Below are 22,228 nucleotides of genomic sequence, written 5' to 3' on the forward strand. Positions count from 1 at the left end.
ACATGTAACCTTTTTTGATTATTTTAGAGCATGTTGAACTCATAGTGAACAATTGGAGCATGTTCAAAGTGTTCAACATGTTGAAGTAGTGGCCGATCAAATTATTATTGTACATGATGTGGTATTATCAGGTAAAGAAAAATGTATGTTATGTTCTACTAGTTAATGAAATACTTGTAACAGTACAAAAAAAGTATGTAAATTTAACTCATTTACTTGTTATTGCAGGAGACCCCTCATTAGTGCAACAACCTTGTGCTTCTCAAAGTAAGAGGAAGCATCATAATTTAACATTACAACCACAAGTGGAGGAGAACAAGGAAGATATTGATGCTCCTATTAGCCTTTTGCTTAAAACTTCAAGAAAAACAAAAAAAGGATGATTTTAAAAAAAAAATGCTCTTTGATAAAGCTTGTTTGATAAACTTTGTTAGATAATGAAAGAATGTCATTTTAAGTAATTATCTCTGAATGTTGTGTATTAATATTGAATTTTTTGTCATTTTAGTGAATATTTTTTTAAGTTTTAATGAATTCTTGATTAATGTTTAGTATTAATGAATTTTATGTGATTGTATTGATTGACTGTTATAGTTCATAAATGGATGAATGAATGAATGAAGTTTGTAATTAGATGTTAATGGGGAATTTGGATTGATTTTAAGGGGAGGGGGGTGAGGCTAGATGAGCTTCCACCTTCATCTAGTTGGCCTTGCTACGTAGAGAATATTAAACTATTCTCAAAACCAAGTGAAGCTCAAAATAACATACATTCATTATTTAGTCAATTTCATTCATTGTAGGTCTTTTCTCATAAGTGCATTATGAATGTGTCATTGCTAGGCAACTATCAAATAACAAAATGGAAGGTCTAATACTCAACTTGTCTAGCATTATTTGGCTTCATTTTGTATAAGTTTTCTCTTCTTGAATGTGTCAAATCTGCATAGTTTATGAACTATTTGAGATCTTATTAGTCTATTTCATTTTTCAAAACTCCGTTTGCTTCTAAAATAACAAACACTAAAATCATATTCTATTTCATATATAAATATATTAGTATATGGACACATTGACAAGGCTTGCATATAGGGGCATTCTATGTTTAATCTTGAACAATTAATTTGTGCTTAGTGATGATGCTTGAGTTATTTTATCTAAATTTGACTATAAATGCTCTATTCACTCATGCTATATTGAACTAATTTTATTAGTAAATCATATGCATGATGCAAAGACCACAATAATTTGATTTTAGATTTGGGTAGATTAGTTTAATAGCTATTGTAATCAAAGAATATGTCAAACCAAAATTAGAAGAGTGATGAATACAGTTTTAGTTCATTCATATTGAAATTTTCACTATACTTGAATTCAAGAACAGATATGATAAAGTCACTTTCATGTTTGCATATAGGTATTTAATGTAAATTTGAAGCAAGCTGCATGGTTTAATTTTATTCCATGAGGGACAATGGTAGTTGCAGAGTATGGTGTTGGTGTTGTTTCATAGTTTTTGGTTCCATCTGGCTATTCAATCACTACGGTGTGCAAAATCATGCAAGTTAGTTAAAGCTTATTCTAGTTAAAGATAAATTTCTTATGTAGTCATAAGATTTTCAAGTAAAAACCTTGAATTGTGACAATTTTAAATAATGTTTTTGCAATGGGTTTGGTTGATTTACATTGTTTTTAAAAAATATATTGGCTAATTTGTTGGATTTCATGAAAAACATCGGTGAACATTTTATTGATTAGGCTTTCACAAAATTTTGAGTATTCATAAACCACCACGCCTTCAAATCTTATGACTATTTTTAGTTTTCTAAAATGGAGAGCTCCACTAATTATTTAATACATTTAAAAGTACCGAAGCTGGTAGTAACTATTGATAAATGGGTAATGAAGATATGTAATTTTTGTCATTTATTGCAACACATGATGTACATACTTGTAGAAAACCTCAGAAATAAAGATACTTAGCTTTTGGTACCTAGAAAATTGTCTAACTATGAAATTGGTTTACAATAGTGTATTGTTTTATATGCAACTTGTTATTGACATCATATTATGACTAACAAGGTTACATGGAGGAAGTAGGAAGTATGTTGGACATGTGGCTAACGTTGTGTGTAGGAATACTAACTCTAACACTTGTTATTCAAGTTTTAGTAAAAGCAATTTTGTGATTATTAGTCAGGATCAAAGAGCAATATTTAACATATAACTTGTTTGTATGATGTTATTTTTGGAAGAGAGGTTAAATGTAGATGGTATAAATATTGATGATGTTATGTACAACCTCAAACGTTAGTAAAGACTATATGGATAAAAGATATTCAAGATTTATTGAACATTAGAATTGGAGGTAAAGGAATTATTTTGTTTACAAAATAACTACTTGATCAATTAGAGCTGACATCCTAGATGTTTACTCTAAGTTGGAAAAGTATATTTTAGTTTTAACTGATCCAAAAACAATTTTTGAAAAGGCATGGTATTTATGAAAAGAGATCTTGTGAGTTTACTTGGAGAAGTTGTGAATGAATTTTGTAATGTGAATTATGAATGCAAACTTTTGTATCTTGTGAAGCGAAGTTTTTTAGAACCTATTTTTGTGATCCAAGATCAAGTTGAGGTCAGAATCAATCAAGAAAGAAGTTACAACACCTTAATACCTAAGGACTAATTATTTGTTTGGGAAGTGAGCTCTTCTTGTAATTAGAAGTGCATTTCTAGGTAGTGATCTCTTCTTGCATCTACTGTACTACAACTCTTAATAGGGTTGGAATCTCCTAATAGGTATTCAAATTCTCCTAACATGGACTCTCTATATTGAAATTTCTCATTGACTCCTTACAGGGTCCATCCTGTAACAAGGAATGTATATATCAGTATATTATCTAGTGGGTATCATCTCCACTAGGGTTTTCCGAGTTAACAAAATATGGAGTTATGAGTTCTATTTATGCATGGTTATTATTTATGTTCAAAATTACTTGTTTAATTTCTTATGCATGGTACAAAGTAATTAATAATATCCAGTTGGTGACAAAAGTTTGTAGAATATTAATTCACACGCCTCGCCCCCCTCTCAGTATTCCCTGTTTCTAACAGTAACTTCTTCCATGTATCTAGAAAAGGTAGCATATGTTCAGGGTCTCTTAGCTCCTTGGAATTTTATTAGCCCAATAAGACAACAATAAATATTGAGTAACCAATACAAAATTATTGTTTAACAAATATTGAAATAACTTATAGTTTAACAAAATAAACTAAATCAACTAATTGACAAATCCATAATTATATGCTGACTTAATCAAAATGAGGTTCCAAAATATAATGAGTCACTCAAGAGGAATTTGACGTTGGTTCCTCCATAAAATCATTGCATTCATGAATATGTTCTTGATATTTGTCATCATTCAACAAGTTTGCATCGGTGATCAACTCACGAGCCTGGATCTCCATCTTGATCATTTGTTCAATCTACTTGTTGGTCTTTGTCATCTCTAGATCATCATTCCTTTCTACTCCTAGGGCCTATTCCTAGATCACATGGAAAATCCCCATCCACATCTCCCAATTGATTGTTTATCCATCTACATTATGCCAAGTTGGAACTCCATGCTTTGCTATGAGATTCTCAAATTAAAAATATCTTTAAATTCTTGGGTGTATACATTATGAACTTGGATCAATTTGTTTGCCTCTCAAATATCTTCATTCTTTGCAAGCTCATTCTTCTATTTAACAAGCTTTTTATATATTTCATTATGTTGGATAGCTAAGGGCTTGTATCTATTGTATAAGTTCCAAACTTGTCCTAACTTGGTTAACAATGTTTTGCAATGATTTTTCAATATAGAGCCTGATATTTCCCTCCTTACAAAAGACATATCCTTCAACCTTTTATTCTCCTCCTACAGTTTCTTCAAATGAATTTTCAAAGCATCATCAAGTGACTAAATCATAGGATGAATTTGTGGCCTTCCTATTTTCAATACTTTCCAATTATCTGATTCAAATTTCATTTGTTCTGTTCATGCTTGATTAAACGGGTTAACACCCACTTGCATGGTAGTTGATTCATTAGGGTTTGTTACCCCCACTTTCAATGTCATCAAGTGACAAAAGGCTCAATCAATACCAATGATTTGAGGCCTCTTATGTGGAGGATAGAGAGCCCATAACAACATAAACTTCTCATCTTCTACAAATCTAGAACCAATAATCACATCCTTTACAGCTTGCACATCCAATTTCATGTCTTTCTTTCTAGATCTGATTATGCTATCAAATATATAGGATGCACTCTGATGCAGGAGCATCTTGGGTTGCCTTGTTATCCTTCCCATTTTTGTTCATCCTACAGTTGGTGCCGAGTGATTCTTCATGTGCCGAGTTACTCAGTGTATGCTGAGTGTTTCCTTCATGTGCTGAGTTACCCAGTGCATGCCAAGTTATTCCTTCATGTGTCGAGTTACCCAGTACATGCCGAGTGTTTCTTCATGTGCCGAGTTACTCAGTTGATGCCAAGTTGCCAGTTTCCAATTGATGCCGAGTGCCAGTTTCCTAGTGGGTGCCAAGTTGTCTATTTAGCTAACCTGCATATTTAATTTTGATCATGAATTTAATGATAGGATCTTGTGTCGGCCTTTCTGTTATGTAATGTTCTAGAATGTTTTGTAAGCCATTTTGGCAAGTATAAATAGAGAGTTTAGGCTTAGAGTTAAGGAAGGTTTTTAGAGAAGAATCTTTTGAGAAGTTTTTTGGAGCAAAATTTTAAAGAGAAGAAGTTTGATCTTTTAATGTGAATGTATTTGTAATTTGTCGTAACACAAAAGGCCTTACAACTGGGCATGTATGGTTAATATTTGATGAGTTAATAAAAGATATCTTGTTCTCTCTCCTTGGTGCTATGTTTGTGTGGTGTTTTTCACTGTGTTAACTCTTGCAGGGTGGTTTGGATAGCTGGGTGAGCCTTTAGCCCTAGTTATCCTATCTTTTCCTATGTCAGTTGGTATTAGAGCTTGAGGTTCATTCTTGTGGAGATTGGATCGTGTAGAACCATGATTTGGATTTGGTTGTAGGGTGGCAGATCTGCGGATTTGACCTATAAATTACAGAGGGTTATGATCTTGCAGGAACTTGATTTGTAAAGATGGTTCATGGTAGAGGAAATAATGTTGATAATGCTATATTAGATCAGTTAAGAAAAATTTCAGCCAGATTAGATGCTGTGGAGATAGCCCAAAGGAGAGGAGCACATCTTGATGATGAAGCAACAACACCAAACCCTAATCAAGAACCTGAAGAAGACCAAGATGAAGCAAGATTGTTAAGAGTATTGTCTAGAGAAAATTCAAAGCCTGTTGTAGAAGTTGTTCCTTATGATGGAAAATTGGACACCAATGCTGTGTTGGATTGGATCTTTGATATGGAGAAATTCTTTAAGTATGAAAACACTCCTGATAATAGAAAGGTGAAGATTGTAGTCACTAGGTTGAAAGGTCATGCATCACTATGGTGGGAGCACTTGCAAACTGATAGACAAAGGAGAGGAAAGGAGAAGATTAGAACCTAGCCAAAGATGGTGAACAAGGTACAGAACAAATTCCTTCCTTCTGATTACCAAGTTAGCTTGTTGAGAAAGATGCAAAATTTGAAGCAAAAAGACATGACTGTGAAAGAGTATACTGAGGAATTCTATAGATTAGACATCAGATTTGGACATGTGGATGATGATGTTGAGAAAATTGCAAGGTACATTAATGGATTGAGATCTAGAATACAAGATGAAATAAATTTTGTGAAGCTGGAAAGTGTAGAAGAAGCATATCAATATGCCTTGAAAGTTGAGGAGATCTTGACAAAGAAGAATGAACAAAGACAGAGAGGTAGAGGTGGTAGATTCCAGAGAGGCAGAGGTAGATCTTATGGAGAAGGTAGCAGATCTGATAATTTTGTTCAAGATAAAGGCAAATTTGAATGGAAGAATGATGACAAAGGCAAGACTGAATGGAAAAGTGGTAATTCTTATCGAGGAGGCACTAATTCTTACCGAGGAAGAGGTAATTCTTATTCTAGAGGTGGATTTCATGGTAATTGTTTTAGATGTGGCAAAGAAGGGCATAGATCCTTTGAATGTAGATCTTTTGAAGGTGGGTAGAATAATAGAAATACTATGATTCAAGAAGACATTGAGAGTTCACCAAGTAGACTTGAGGCTAGGGAAAATTTGATGGTGAGAAGAACCTTATGCAATAAGGGAAGTAATGAGGAACCTATTTTAAGGAGAAATCTTTTCAAGACAAGATGTAAGATGGCTGAAAAATGCTACAAAGTGATCATTGACAGTGGAAGTTCTACAAATCTAGTCTTAGAAGAGTTGGTTACCAAGTTGTAGTTGTAGAGGCTGAAATATCCCAAACCTTATCATGTTTCATGGATCAAAGATGAGCATAAGATATTGGTAAGTGAGCAATGCCTCGTGAAATTCAAAATTGGACATTATGTTGATGAAGTTTTGTGTGATATTATGCCCATGGATTGTTTTCATATTTTGTTGGGTAGACCTTGGCAATATGATAGATATGCTATACATGATGGAAGATTGAATCAATATACTATTTGGGTAAATGGGAGAAACAAACATTGTTGCCTTTGATCGAAAGTCCAGATGAGGTTAATTGTACTGCTATAAAAATTTGCATGGTTAATGGGAAACAATTTGAAAAGGAAGTGAAGAAGAATTAGGTTTGTTTTGCTATAATTCCAAGAAAATCAAGTTTTTTCAATGGAGACCGAGTGCCTGAAAATAATGGTAACCAAGTGCTAGTCAATGGTGATCGAGTGACAGTAGAAACCAATGGAAGCTGAGTACCAGGAGAAATTGTAGAGTTGCTGAATGAGTATAAAGGAATTATTGTTGAAGATATTGCTGATGGTTTACCTCCTATAAGAAGTATAAGTCATTGTATGGATCTGATTCCTGGAGCTAGTTTTCCAAACAAAGCACCATATAGATTGATACCTGCAGAGAATGAAGAACTTAACAGACAAGTGCATGAATTGTTTCAGAAAGGTTTGATCAGAGAAAGCTTGAGTCCATGTGCTATACCTACTGTATTAGCACCTAAAAAGAATGGAGAATGGAGAATGTGTACTAATTCCAGAGCCATTAACAAGATAATAGTGAAATATAGGTTTCCTATGCGAAGGATGGATGACATAATGGATTGTTTGAGTGGAGCAAAGTATTTTGCCAAGATTGATTTGAAGAGTGGTTATCATCAGATCAGAATCAGAGAAGGTGATGAATGGAAGATTTCTTTCAAGACAAACGATAGTTTGTATGAATGGTTGGTTATGCCTTTTGGTTTGACTAATGCACCTAGTACTTTCATGAGGTTGATGAATGAAGTTCTGATAATATTCTTGGGTAAATTTGTGATTGTTTATTTGGATGATATTCTAATATTCAACAAGACTAAGGAAGAACATCTTGAGCATATTAAACAAGTATTATAGAGGTTGAAAGAGGAAAAGTTGTTGATTAATTTGAAAAAGTGTTCTTTTATGCAAGAGGAGATTGTGTATCTGAGATTTGTGATTTCAGCTGATGGATTGAAGATGGATCCTGAAAAGGTTAAAGCAATTTTGGAATGGCCTACACCTGAGAATGTGAGTGAGGTAAGATCATTTAATGGTTTGGCTAGTTTTTATAGAAAGTTTATAAAGAATTTCAGTGCTATTTGTAATGCTATGACTGAAACAATGAGGGGGAGATAAAAAGGAATTCAAGTGGACACATGGAGCTAATAAGAGTTTTGTGACTTTGAAACAAAAGGTTGCTGAATTACCTATATTGGCTTTACCTAATTTCAACAAAGTATTTCAAGCTGAATGTGATGCAAGTGGTAATGTAATAGGAGCTGTATTAAGTCAAGAAGGTAAACCTATTGCTTTCTTTAGTGAAAAGTTGAATGATGCTAACAGGAAATATTCTGTGTATGATCAAGAGTTTTATCCTATTATTCAAGCATTGAAGAAGTGGAGACATTATTTGATTCCTAAGGAGTTTGTGTTGTATACTGATCATAAAGCTTTATAATACTTGGGAAGTCAACATAAATTGAATCAAAGACATATGAAGTGGGTTGAGTATTTGCAGAGTTTTACATTTGTGATCAAACATAAGAGTGGAATTACTAACAAAGTTGTGGATGCATTGAGTAGAAGACGTTCTTTGTTGACTAAAATGAAGGTTGAAGTTCTTGGTTTTGATGAGATGAACGAGTTATATGATGCTGATCCTTATTTTTTTGAGGCATGGAGGGAGTGCAAAGTTCCAAATCTGACAGATCACATAAGTAAGTATGATCAATATTTCATTCAAGAAGGCATGTAATTCAAATGTATTTAGTTGTGTATTCCTAGAAGTCCTATGAGGTTGAATTTGATTAAAGAAAAGCATAGTGGTGGATTAGTTGGACATTTTGGAATTGATAAGACATTGAGTTTGCTGAAAGAGAAATATTATTGGCCACAAATGTATAAGGATGTTCAAAAATTTGTAAGGAGTTGTGGAGTTTGTCAAGTTGAAAAGGGAGTGAGTCAAAATACTGGTTTGTATACACCTATTACTATTCCTGAGAAACCTTGGGCTGACATTAGTATGGATTTTGTTCTTGGATTGCCTAAAATAGTAAAGGGGTATGATTCTATATTTGTTGTAGTGGATAGATTCTCTAAGATGGCTCATTTTATATCATGTACGAAGAGATTAGATGCTGAGCATGTTGCTTAAATTTTCTTTAAAGAGATTGTGAGATTGCATGGATTACCAAGAAGCATTATTTAGATAGAGATAGTAAGCTTGTTGGTTATTTTTGGAAGAATTTGTGGAAGAAGATGGGTACTGAATTGAAATTTAGTTCTACATTCCATCCACAAATAGATGGACATATAGAGGTTGTTAATAGAAGCTTGGGTAATTTTCTAAGATGTTTAGTGGGGAATAAGCCGAGTAATTGGGAGATGGTATTGACACAAGCTGAATTTGCATATAACAATTCTGTGAATAGGAGTATAGGGAAGACACCTTTTGAGATTATTACTGGAATGCATCCTAGAGGTATATCAAATTTGAGAGATGTTGCTAGTGAAGAAAAAGAAGCACTGCAGGAGAAGAATTTGCTAATTTCATGAAATCTTTGCATAAAGAAGTGAAGTTTAGATTGGAACAAAGCAATCATAAGTATAAGGAGAATGCTGATCATTCTAGAAGATACCATGATTTTCAAGTTGGTGATGAGGTGATGGTTCATTTAAACAAAGGAAGATTCCCAGTTGGAACATATAGCAAGCTGAAGATGAAGAAATTTGGACCTTGTAAGATCTTGAAGAAGTTTGACAATGGTAATGCTTATGAAGTTGAGTTACTTGATGACATGGATATATCTCCTATATTTAATATTGCTGATTTGTATAAGTATCATGAGTCAGAGGATGAAGTTGTTATACCAGATGATTAACCTAAGAAACAGATTGAGGAAGTTGAACAGATATTGGATCAGAGAGTTGGCAAGAGTACAAGAGGAAAATATTACTATGAATATTTGGTGAAGTGGAAGAACATACCTATTGAAGATGCTTCATGGATTTCTCAGTTTGAGTTGGATTTAGCTCAGGTTGGGACATCTTAATGATTTAGGAGAATCATTTCTTTTAACCCCAGTTGTCAAATGCAGGAGCATCCTGGGTTGCCTTATTATCCTGCCCATTTTTGTTCATCCTACAGTTGGTGCCAAGTGATTCTTCATGTGCTGAGTTACTCAGTGTATGCCGAGTGTTTCCTTCATGTGTTGAGTTACCTAGTGCATTCCAAGTTATTCCTTCATGTGCCGAGCTACCCAGTGCATGCCGAGTGTTTCTTCATGTGCCGAGTTACCCATTTGATGCCAAGTTGCCAATTTCCAGTGGATGCCGAGTGATGCCGAGTGCCAGTTTCCTAGTGGGTGTTGAGTTATCCAGTGGGTGCCGAGTTGTCTATTTTTGGTTCTTAGTGGGAACCGACCTACATATTTAATTTTGATCATGAATTTAATGAAAGGATCTTGTGTCAGCCTTTCTAATATGTAATGTTCTAGAATGTTCTGTTAGCCATTTTGACAAATATAAATAGAGAGTTTAGGCTTAGAGTTAAGGAAGGTTTTTAGAGAAGAAGCTTTTGAGAAGTTTTTGGGAGAAAAGTTTTAAAGAGAAGAAGTTTGATATTTGAATGCAAATGTATTTGTAATTGGCCATAACCCATAAGGCCTTGTAGCTAGGCATGCATGGTGAATATTTGATGAGTTAATAAAATATATCTTGTTCTCTCTCCTTGGTGCTGTGTTTGTGTGGTGTTTTCTACTGTGTTAACTCTTGCAGGGTGGTTTGGATAGCTGGGTGAGCCTTTGGCCCTAGTTATCCTATCTTTGCCTGCATCACACTCAGATCCCATCCTGGTAAAACCATGATTCCTACTTCATTAAGAAATTGTCTCCCTCTTGATGGAGTCATATTCTCTACTTCTTTCTTGATATCCTCTTTCAGGTTAGTCATTGATTCCTTTTCATTTTCTGGAGTAATATGTTGAACATTTTGTCTTAATATCTTGCCTCTATAATTGTATAGACAATAAATAAATTCTTTTGATTTAAAAAAATCATCATCACTCACAAATTTGTTAGACTCAAGGATCCTTTCATCCTTCTTAGCAACTACTATGTCAACCACCTAGACTTTATATTTCAATTCTTAAATTTTTGGTCTGTCTAGAGTTCAAGTCACTGGAATAGGAGATTGTGGAAAATTTCCTATATCATTTCTAAATTGTTCAAACTCTTGTTGCCTCTTGTCCTCTAGTTCTTTGTTCTGTTCTTACGACATTTATTAAATCTCTAGTCATTCCATGTTATTGAATTTTTCTTTATTCTCAATGTTGTGATGGAGATAGTCACCTAATTTTTGTGACTTTCTACAAGCATGGATGTACCCTTCAGGATCATAATGAGCCCATGGATCCATAGTGTACATATGATATTCAATCTAAAACTTTTCTCCAATTTTATTATATGACTTAGTTGCAAAAATTGTAAAATCACCAAAAGATAAAGTGGCAGGGAGAAAAGTTTACTTCCTTTGTTTCCCTCTAAAATGATGCTTGCGAGATTTTGACATTTCCCTCACAATCTCTAAGTAAGCAATCCTATCAGGTATTGAAATTAGAAATCTATATGGCATACCCTCAAATCCAAATACTCTGAAACATATAAAATAATCATATGAAAACCTTTCACCCCAATTTTACTTGATTGCTTCCTCGAATCCATTATCCTTGGGTCTTTAAAATCTCTTTATGTCAGGGCTGATGGAGGAGAAGACTTGACACCCAAACAAAGTATATAAGGGATAGACAAAATAATCCTCAAAAGTAAGGTAACAAGGTGCAGTATATCTGTAATCCCATATGGAAGTTCACATTTGAATTGGCTTTTCCTCCCCATTTATTTTCTGCACATTTAGTTTCAAATGTTTATGCCATAGATTTCTTAATCGACCATAATATAGAATCATGTGCATGAGTAGAGAATAATGCCTGAAAGTAGGATAATTAGTCTCATTGAAATTAACAAAACAAGAATGAATATTATCAACAACATAATCAATATAGTCATAGGGCCTAGGCTCCAACATTTGAACATCAGATGCCAATATCATGGGTCCAATTTCCATTAGGTCTAGAACTTTTACCGCTCCCACTTGCCCATAGGACTGATATGTCATATCAAGATTAGTCTTGAACATATTAATGTTAAATGGTGGTCCATCTACCTCAGTCAATGATCCCTTAATAGTATTATGTAGCATTAGCTTCCATTGCATATAAGATATACCTAACATCTTGCACTCATTCTTCAACTCAGTAAATGACAACCTCTTTGTGAGCTCATCTGTCAATTTGAAGACCTCATTCAAGGATTCAATTGAATTTTTCATGAATTTCTCCCTTGCACTATCAGAGATACAGCTATCATTAACATTATACTTACTAATGATAACCTTCAACAACTTGACACTCACAAATATGTTGGGCCTAGTTAGTTTTCCCAAATTCATCTCGCATGGAGGAAAAATAGGCACTTTGTGATTTCTTCTAACATAATGTTATAATAAAAGTTCATAACCCCTCATCCTTGGCCAGATGTCTCCTACTTTACTATATTTAGTTTCCAACTTATCAAGAGAATTAAATTTACTCCTAGATTTAGGCTTGATAAAATCCATTTGTTCAATCAAGTCCTCATTCAATTTTATGGGAGGAACTTCATCTTTTATTCTCTGCTTCTTCTTGGTTTTTCCCTTCTTTTCTTTCTTAACCTTCCTCTTTGGTTTTGAGATAGAACTTTCCATGCTTCTCTGAAAGTCCTTTCTAAATCAAATTGTTGCAAACTTTGTAAACTAATGGAAAACTTTACATCTTTTATGATATTCTTTGAGTTTGGAATGCTGAACAATGACCCTTTTAGTATAATGCACCTTATGTGCTCGTGTATTTATTTCCTCACATGAATTGATGTCATAATGATTCTGATAATTGTAATACAATACAAATTATTAGTGTTCATTTCTAGTCATCACTTCCCTAATCCATAAAATATCTTCAAATATTGATCATTGCAACTCCTACTGAAAAATCCCTACACATCTTTGATCGCTATGTCTCATCCCCTGAATATCAATCTGTTTCAATTTTCACACTCATCACTATTGCAATAGCAATAAACCTATTACTCATCACTATATAGGAAATCCCCTTTCTGTAACCTTAGATAAATGTTTTTTCTATAGAGTATAGTGATCACAAGTTTCTATCTTTGTTACGATTTTTCATCTTATTGCTACAATACATAGTGATATGCAAATGCCCATCACTAATTGATAATGTCCATTATTCTCCAAATGCAATCCATGATCAACTCTGATTCATTACTATAGGAAATAGTGACCTCTTTTGAAAATTACATTTCTATATCATTGTAACATGTGGCAATCAACCGATCTTATCACTAATTTCTACAACACAAACTTCCTTTCTTCAATCACCAAAATCACATATTGCCATATCATATAGCTATACAAACCACTTCATTTTTTATTGCCAAAAAAGGCCAACTCAATTCTAACCAGCGATAATGTCATCAATCATTTCCATAACTAAAATCTCATCTCCTCACTTGTCAATGATTGCTAATGGTTGTAGCCATAAACCTTTCTTTACTGCTCATCTTCATATTGAAAATAGGTCTTCCCTATGTAGTGATTACCCTAGTGCTATTACTACAATATTCACTAATACTTTATGCTTCATCATTGCGGCTATAGTGATATATAAAGAAATAAGATATCATAGAGTTTCAGAAAAATCAAAACCAATATCCATAGATAGGGACTACCATGTAATGAGTAAGCCCTGGCACTAGTAGATTTGGTGTTAATTTTTTATCTTAATTTTTGACCATATGCCATTTTCCATTTGATTTTGACTTTTTTTTTGTTAATCTCCCAAGTTTGTTGAAAATAAGACCAGCATAATTTTTTTTTGTCTAAATTTTGACAAACATGGATTATAAACAAAAAAGAGAGAGAAAAGAGTGTAGGAGGAGGAATTTTCACTACATCTATTCACTCACAGGTGCAAGAGGAGGGATCAAGCTACAAGTGCGTCACCAATTTCTTTGGTAAGTCATCGACCCCATGCCATTTCAAATGCAAGTGAATGTAACAAGATGTAGGATTTTTAATGCAAGTGATCTAATCACAAAGAAATTGATGTCATTTTTATTTTTAGTAATGGTAGAAAGCAAGTGAATGCAAAAGGAGGTTATAAGTTGTAGGAGGTTATTTGGTCTCTTGTTTATGCTACTATTGTTGTTGCTATTGGACTTGCTACTATCATAGGATATGAAATTGGATTTGCTTCTTTCGTAGGTTCCCTTGCCTCTACTTTCATAATGATAGGTAGGCATTAGAAATAGATAATACTAAGAGCTGGGGGGGTGAACCATTATTCTACAAACTTTTGTCCACAACTAAATATTGCTAATTACTTTATAACTTGCATATGGAAGTAAACCAAAAATGTTGAAAAATAACTGTAACCATACACATAGAGAACTCATAACACCATTATTTGTTAACTAGGAAAACCATGGCAAAGGGAAAACCTTGATGGGGATGATACCTGTTGTCACAAAAGCTTGCACCCTTGTCTAAAGTCTTACCTAAGGACAACCTCGTGAAACATGGAAGCAACCTCCAAGCTATGGGACTTGAACTATGAGGTTGAGTCTCCAGAGAAGGCCAACTTCCTCTACTATTAGGATGCACTTAAACTATTCTTGAAGAGAAAAGGGAGAAGGAATACATGAAAGTAACTACCTAATCTATTCTAATGAAGTGATGCACCAAAATAGGGTGTTCAAACTAGTCTCTACCCATACATGCATAGTATTATTATTATGATAATCCAAAGATATATAGTTTTAAACTTGCTTTAATCTGTAAACTACATAAAGATCAAATAACCACATGAGTGACACGAGGAAAAGATGCTTCACTTCTTATCATTCATAGGCCAAAGAGATACAAAAAATGTAGATTATTGATAATCATAGTACATCAAAGAGAAGTAGTCAAGCTTGTGCAATACAATGACGATTGAAAGAGATAAGGTAGATAGCCATATAATTCAAAGGCTAAAAGGGAATTTATAGTAGCATGCCAAGGCAATGCTAGGGAAAATAGAGAAGATCCAAACTTAAGAAAGAGTACAATATTTGCCTCTATAGTGCCAACATAACTTGGAAAACTTCCCTCATAAGATAAAAATCAATCACTACAATCAAGTCTTCAGAGAATAATCACTACAAAACTGAAAAAATTTGATTATGGTGTAAATCCATACATGAGAAGATCACTTCTTCACCAAACAAATCTCTAAGAGGTCAGGAGTGACAAACATTTAATCTCTGACTTAATGAATGGATCAACTAACAGTGGTGGAGTATCTCTTTGCATTTATCAAGCCTAGGGATCAATGAAAGTGGTTACATGACATCAGAAAGACCAGATTCATCATTCAAGGAACTGCTCTCATGCCACCAACTTCCAAATCAATCATGAATTTTGGTTAATTAAGGTTTAACCATCAAGTCCTACTATGTGGACCAAACATTTATTACCATTATGCCACTTTGTTAGTGGTTCAATCTTTAGGCCTTGCATTTGACCATTCACAATCGTTACCTCACCACCACCTTTCCCTAATAATCATTACTGCTTGTGAAATTGTGACTATTAGTTCATTGCTACCTTGCACCCACTCTTAACATTCCTCATTAACCACTGTGATCTTATTAAGGTTGGTCTTTGACTAAATCTACACCATTTCCACTTTAACTCAAGGTTCCTTCCCTAACCCTTGCAACCAAGTGAAACAAAGGGAACTGCTCGATTGCAACTCAAAACTTAGCCAATTCTTGACTCGCAGTGATCATGTGGTAGGCATAGATCTGGATGATTTAATGGTACAAGATATGTCCTTGAAGTACTAAAGATCTTCCTTTCTTGCACCATCATAGCTTAAACCATAGCATGTCAATATCACCATGCGATTAGGCAAAAATAAAGCAAAGTGCACCCTCACCACCTTGACCCTAGTTGATGTTCAATAAATCGTGACTGTGGAAATCACATGGTCGTGACTTAAAGCATTCCAAGGCATAATATAAAATATAACCAATGCTTAATTCAAAGCCCTAGATGACCATTAGATGATTTATCATTTAAATTTGATTCTTTGGTCGGAGGGAAATTTTGACTAACATTCCTATTGACTCAAGTGGGATGCAAGCTTTCTTAGCATATGACCAGTTACCATTAAAAGATCCATTGGGTTATGGAGTCTCTAAAACCATGAAACTCATCAATTTTATCATCTCTACTACATTTTGAGCTATAAGATGTGTTCTTCTTCTTTTGCAACTTGCCAAAACTTAGAACCAAAACCCTCTACAAAAAAAAAAAAATGTATGCACTTCTTGAAAATAGGAAAGAACATAAAAGAAAAACTATTTTGACTATGTACATGAACACTTATCTCATCAGATATAGGGCTTGAGATATATTCCATTGACCATAATAGGCAAGACTTTTCCATTAGGTCTACTCAATTGAAAAGCAATAGATTGTTTGCAACTGACGATTACATAGGGACCACTCCATAAAGCATTAACCTTTGAGTCTCTCCCTACATTTTCTCTATTTGCATCTCATTTCAACACAAGATCACCTTCCCTGAAACTTTTGGTATTAGAATTCTTGTCAAAACTCCTCTTCATCTATTGCTAATGTATTTCTAAAGTCTGTATTGCTTGACCTCTTTTCTCTTCTAGCTCTATCAAATCTACCATTCTTTTAGACATAGCATCATCTTCAATTAATTCTAAATGATGAGCTAGCTCAAGAGAAAGAAATTCTAGTGAAATAGGAAGCCTAGTTCCTATGGCTCTCTTGGGTGTTATTCTATCATCCCAAAGGCCATTCTTCAATTTCTAGTGCCAACACCTTTGGTTATCTTCAACAGTTCTCTTGATGATTCTGATCAAATTTTTATTGGATGACTCAACTAAACCATTGCATTGAGGATAATAATTGGAAGATGTGCTCAAATAAATGCCATGATCGATTGCCCATGCACAAATTTGAGCTCCTACAAATGATTTAGCATTATCTAATATTATCATAGAAGGTGCACTTGATCTTGTGACAATTCAATTAAATAATTCTACAACTGAAGCTTCTGTAGGGTCTTTTAAGGCTATTGCCTTTGTCCACCTTGTAAAATAATCCATAGTAACTAGAATCCATTTGTGACTAGACCTAGAAGGTGGGTTAATAGGAACAATAAAATCTAATCCCCATTGGGTAAAAGGCTGATCAACCTGGATGGGGTGAAGTGGAAGGGTTGCAAGTTTCTGTTTACCTGAGAAGAATGCACACTTTCTGCATTTCCTTACATACCTATGGTAGTCATGAAAAAAGGATAGCCAAGAAGTAACCAACTCTCATGATCTTCATTGTAGTGGTTCTTGCTGAAAAGTGGCCAACACCAGGACCTCATGAAGCTCGTTAACTATCCTCTCTGCTTGATCTGCACCAATACATCTTAGCAAGGCTCCATTGAAGTCTCTCCTAAAAAGAACATCATCAATTATAGCATAAGGAATAGTATGTAGTCTGAACTATCTTCTCTTAGCTTTATCCAACCCTTGAGGATATTTGTTTTCGGCTAAGAAGGTCTTCATATCATCTATTCAACTCCTTGGATTGTTATTTCTTGTCTCTTGCTATTCTGTCAACACCAAGAAAACTTCTTCATCAGGCTCATGAGATGAGATTATTTATTTGCACAATCCTTTTTGTCTTATCAATTTAGTAACTTGAATGTCCATATCATACTCCATTACCTTGGTTATCCAAGAAACTCTTTTCTCACTAATATCTTTGCTTAATACAAAAAGGATTAACACTAGCATGAGGAACCAACAAATGGATTTTGTTATGAGACAACAAGTGTCTAAATTTCTTCAAGGCTTTTATGACCACAAGGGCCTACTTTTCCACATCGATATACCTATCTTCATATTCTTTGAGTCCTTTACTAAAAAAATTAATAAGCTGCTCTTCATTTTTATCATTTAGTTGAGTCAAAACAACAGAAATATTTGACCTGCTTCCTAAGGTGTAAAGAATGAAATCCTTATCAAAATTTGGATTAATGAGACTAGGAGCTAAAGCTATGGATGCTTTGATCTCTTCAAAACTTGTTTTCCCTTCCTTAATCCATGAGAAGGCCATATTCTTTTTTATCATAGCTATAAGAGGTTTCACTGTGGTAGCTAGGTTAGGGATAAATATTCTCACAAAATTTATTCTACCAAGAAAACTTTGTAGACCTTTCTTGTGACTAGGAAGAGAAAGGGCAAGTATTGCCTTTTTCCTCTCTAGATCAATGGTTAGACCATCCTTAGATACAATATGTCCTAATAATTTCCCTTGGTTAGTGGCAAAGACACACTTTCTTGGATTCAAAGATACTCTATACTCTCTACATCTTACAAACACTTATCTAAGATAACCAAAATACTCTGCTACATCCTTTGAATATACTGTGATATCATCAAGGCAGATCAACACAAACCTCTCAATCATATTTTTGAAGGCCATCTCCATCAAATTTTGAAATGTGGCACCAACATTTGTTAGTCCAAAAGGCATTTTACTATGGGCATAGGTGCCCCATTTAATAGTGAAAGCAATTTTATATCTGTTAGCTTCCTTGACTAACACTTGATTATAACCTGAGAATCCATCAAAGAAGGAGAATCTCTTTCAACCACTAACCTTGGACAATATTTTCTCCATGGAAGGGAGAGGATGATGGTCTTTGAGGGAGCCTTGGTTAAGATCCCTAAATTCTATGCACAATCTAATCTCTCCATTCTTTTTTCTAACAAGGACAAGGTTTTCCACCCAAGAGGAATGTTTGATAGGGAAAATGATATTGGCCTCAATTAATTTGGACAAGCCATTTCTCATTAAGGGATCAATATTGGGGTTTATAGGCCTCTTCTTTTACCTAACAAGCTTGACATTATCCACCATATCTATAGTGTGTTGAAACAAACTAGGGTCAAACCCCTTTAAATCATCATATGTCCAAGCAAATATATCATTAAATTCTTGACATAGATGAACAAAATTTTCCTACTCATCCTCAAAACATACCTTCCCTATTTTTAATATCCTTCCATCAACAATTATGATGGGCATATGGTCTCCTTCATTTGCAACCAAATTCATGCCTCTTTCCCTCACTTGATTGTCAAGATTGAAGACACTCTCTAAGGTAATAAGGCCCTTAGGTAACTTGTTGGAGTTGAGGTTGATGATTAGATCATCATATTGGTCATGCAATCTTGATTGATTTCTATGTGAGAACTCTTCTTGATTCTCCAAGAAACTCACAATTTGTGCATCATGCTCAAAAACCTACCAATGGATATCATTATAAGGCATAGTGTGTCTAATAAACACTTTAATCTTCTGCTTCTTCTCATCTTTGAGGCTCCTTTGGACATCATAAGATGCACCCACTTCTGCAAGCCTATTAGTATTTCTATTTAATTTTCTAAGAATGCTTTAAATATTAAATACATTGAAACCTTTAAGAAAATCCCATACTTTATGTTAATAAGACTTGAGAAAACTATTCTTAATACCATTTTAATTCCTTGCTTGATTGATCAGCAGCTCACTATCCCCATACACACTCAATGCTTGGATTCCTTTTTTTTGAGAAAGCAAGAGACCTTGAGTCAATACCTCATATTTGGTTACATTGTTAGTACAACTGAACTGAAGCCTAAATGAGAAGTAATACCTTTCTAGTGCAGGAAAGACCAACATTACACCAACCTTTGACCCATTTTAATTTCTTGATCCATCAAAATACATACTCCATATCCCACTTGTATCTTCTTTAGTTTTCATCAAATTAAGGACAAGAGCATCTTTTTCTGATATACAATAAGTGCCTAGGATGGTCTCTAAGGTTTCTGATATAGGATCAAACTGATAAGCATTAGCCCACTCATCTAAGAGGAAATCAAGTGTATCAACTAAAGACATGGTAGACTCATTTGTTATATAATTTTCATCTATCTCTAGGATAGTGCAATTCATATTGATGAGATTGGGAGTTTAGGACTCAATGTGATGGAGGGCTAATGGTTTTGCTCTAATTGAAGCTTTGGTTCCATATCTAGTTCTAAAAAACATATATGACCAATAAGAATATATGTAACCACCTATTTGAGTAGTGAAGTCTCTCGAAAAATAAATTACAAAGTGTGGCTTGACCTCAACAATTGGTATATCTTGAACTACAGTGCAAATCAGACATGCATGTAAGGCCATTTCAACATTCCTAAGGTTTCCCATAGTCTTGACAGTACTACAATCTAACTATAATACCTCCTTAACAATAGGTTCATATTTCATTTCTAAGATATCAACAACATACTTGAGCATTACTAAACTACTATCCCTTGAATCAATCATGCAGTTGTGGATGAGTTTATCTCCTATAATCAGGGAAACATTAAATGGAGAAGGTCTAACCTTTTTACTTGTTTCTACCTCCTTTGATGATTTTATCAAGCTCACAACATCCTCCACACTAGACAACTGATCTCTAAGTTCAACACTTTCCAACTCGTGTTGCAGTAACCTCCTTTGTGATGGTACAATAGTTACAACATCCCACATAGAAAAGTTTACATTAGTTTTCCTCATCTTATCTACCACACTAAAGGGAGAATTAGATGTTCTAGTGGGAGCCTTAGAAGTAGAAGGTTGAGGTGGGACAATTTGTGGGTTATTCACATTATCTTTTCTTTCACCCTACCTTTTCTACTGAGGGGCTTTGGTAGGATGATTCACATTGTGTTTCTATGCAACTACTTGTATATGAGGCACTACACTTGATGTGGAAGTCTGATTAGGAGGTTGAGGAGAAACCTCTTCCATATCTCTTCTCTTGCTCCTCATATTGTAAGCACAGGAATCCTAGTTTACATTACCATGTTCTTCCACCAGGTAGTTCATAAAAGAACAATCATCCTACTGAAAAGTATCAACAAGTTGGGTAGCATTGTGTTGCTGGGAAACTACTCACTCTGGTATAGTTAAAGCCAAGTAAGATTCCACCTTCTAACACACGTAGTATCCATAGGAGTAGTTATAAGAAGGGCATAAATCTTGATCTTGGGCAAGGTTGTTCTAAGGGACTAAAGCCCTATTTAGGTTGGTGTTCAAAGACTGGGGGTGGTCGATAGGTCTATTCTAATTATGAAGGTCATTGATAGGTCTATTTTGATTTTAGGGGATATGACTATGATTTGGAGGTCTACCATGAATGGGACCTTGACTTTGGAGTTGGAGAGGCTTATTATTTTGAGCTTATTGCCTCTTCATGGTCACCAACTCATTTCCCATTTTTTTTACTACTGCACTATTGTCCTCCAACTTCTTTCTTGGTCTTGCATCCTCCTTTCTATATTATACATCAATTTCTACATCATGGCCTCAATCCTATCAACCTCATCATAGGATGTGAAGGCTATTGGAACCACAACAAGAGGTTGACTTACAAAGGAGACATGAATAGGGGCCACAATAGGTTGATGATTAGGCATGACATGGAAGAAAGGAATTGGAGGCCTTGGAGCTAATTTTCCTTCCTCTATTAAAATATTCTCTGCTCTTATAGAAATCTCATAAGTATTTGGTAAAGTGTTCCCTCCTATAGATTGTAGAGTGGTAACAATATCACTATTTAAGGCTTTGAGGTGATACAATAATGCATTACTAGGAGAGGGCTTCATTGTAGCAGGTATCCTATCTTAGGTCTTCTAAAACCTATAATTGAAATTGGTCATAAAATCATGGGGAGCCCTCTTGATAGTTGTTAGTTGTTCCAAAAGTGATAGATGATCACTTTTGTCCTCAAAATGTTTGCATAAGGCTATCCCTAACCCATCCCAATTAGTAATAGAGTTGTGAGGTGAACCTCTGTACCATTGTAGTGCCTTTCCTTTTAGGGATGAGGCCAGAAGCCTAACTACTACATCATCCTTGGTGATGCTATGAATATTACATACATTAGACACCTCTTGAATATGTTCAATAGGGGAGATGGAGGTTTCTCTTGTAAACTTAGGTACACTTTTAAGAGTTGATATTGGTATGTCATGCCTTTGGTCTAATAAGAGGGGGTTCCCATTATTGAAAGTGGCAAAAGCATGAGCTCTAGCCATGTAAACAAGTGATCTATTAACATGAGCAGATGGTATCCTAGGATGAGACCTAACAATAAAAGGAGTGGAGATAAATATTGTAGGGGTATGTGTTGCTACTGTACTCTTAACTAGTGATAAGGATACCTCGGCCTTTCTTCTTGAACTTGAAAAAGAAATATCTTGATATTGAAAGTTACCTCTAGATGATGCTCTCTTGTGTTTCTTGGGCATGAACCATAGCAACTTTGGTCTGGGAA

This window comes from Cupressus sempervirens, chromosome 11, assembly GCF_028749045.1.
Source record: "Cupressus sempervirens isolate cs-2001-9-10 chromosome 11, ASM2874904v1, whole genome shotgun sequence".
Lineage (NCBI taxonomy): Eukaryota > Viridiplantae > Streptophyta > Pinopsida > Cupressales > Cupressaceae > Cupressus > Cupressus sempervirens.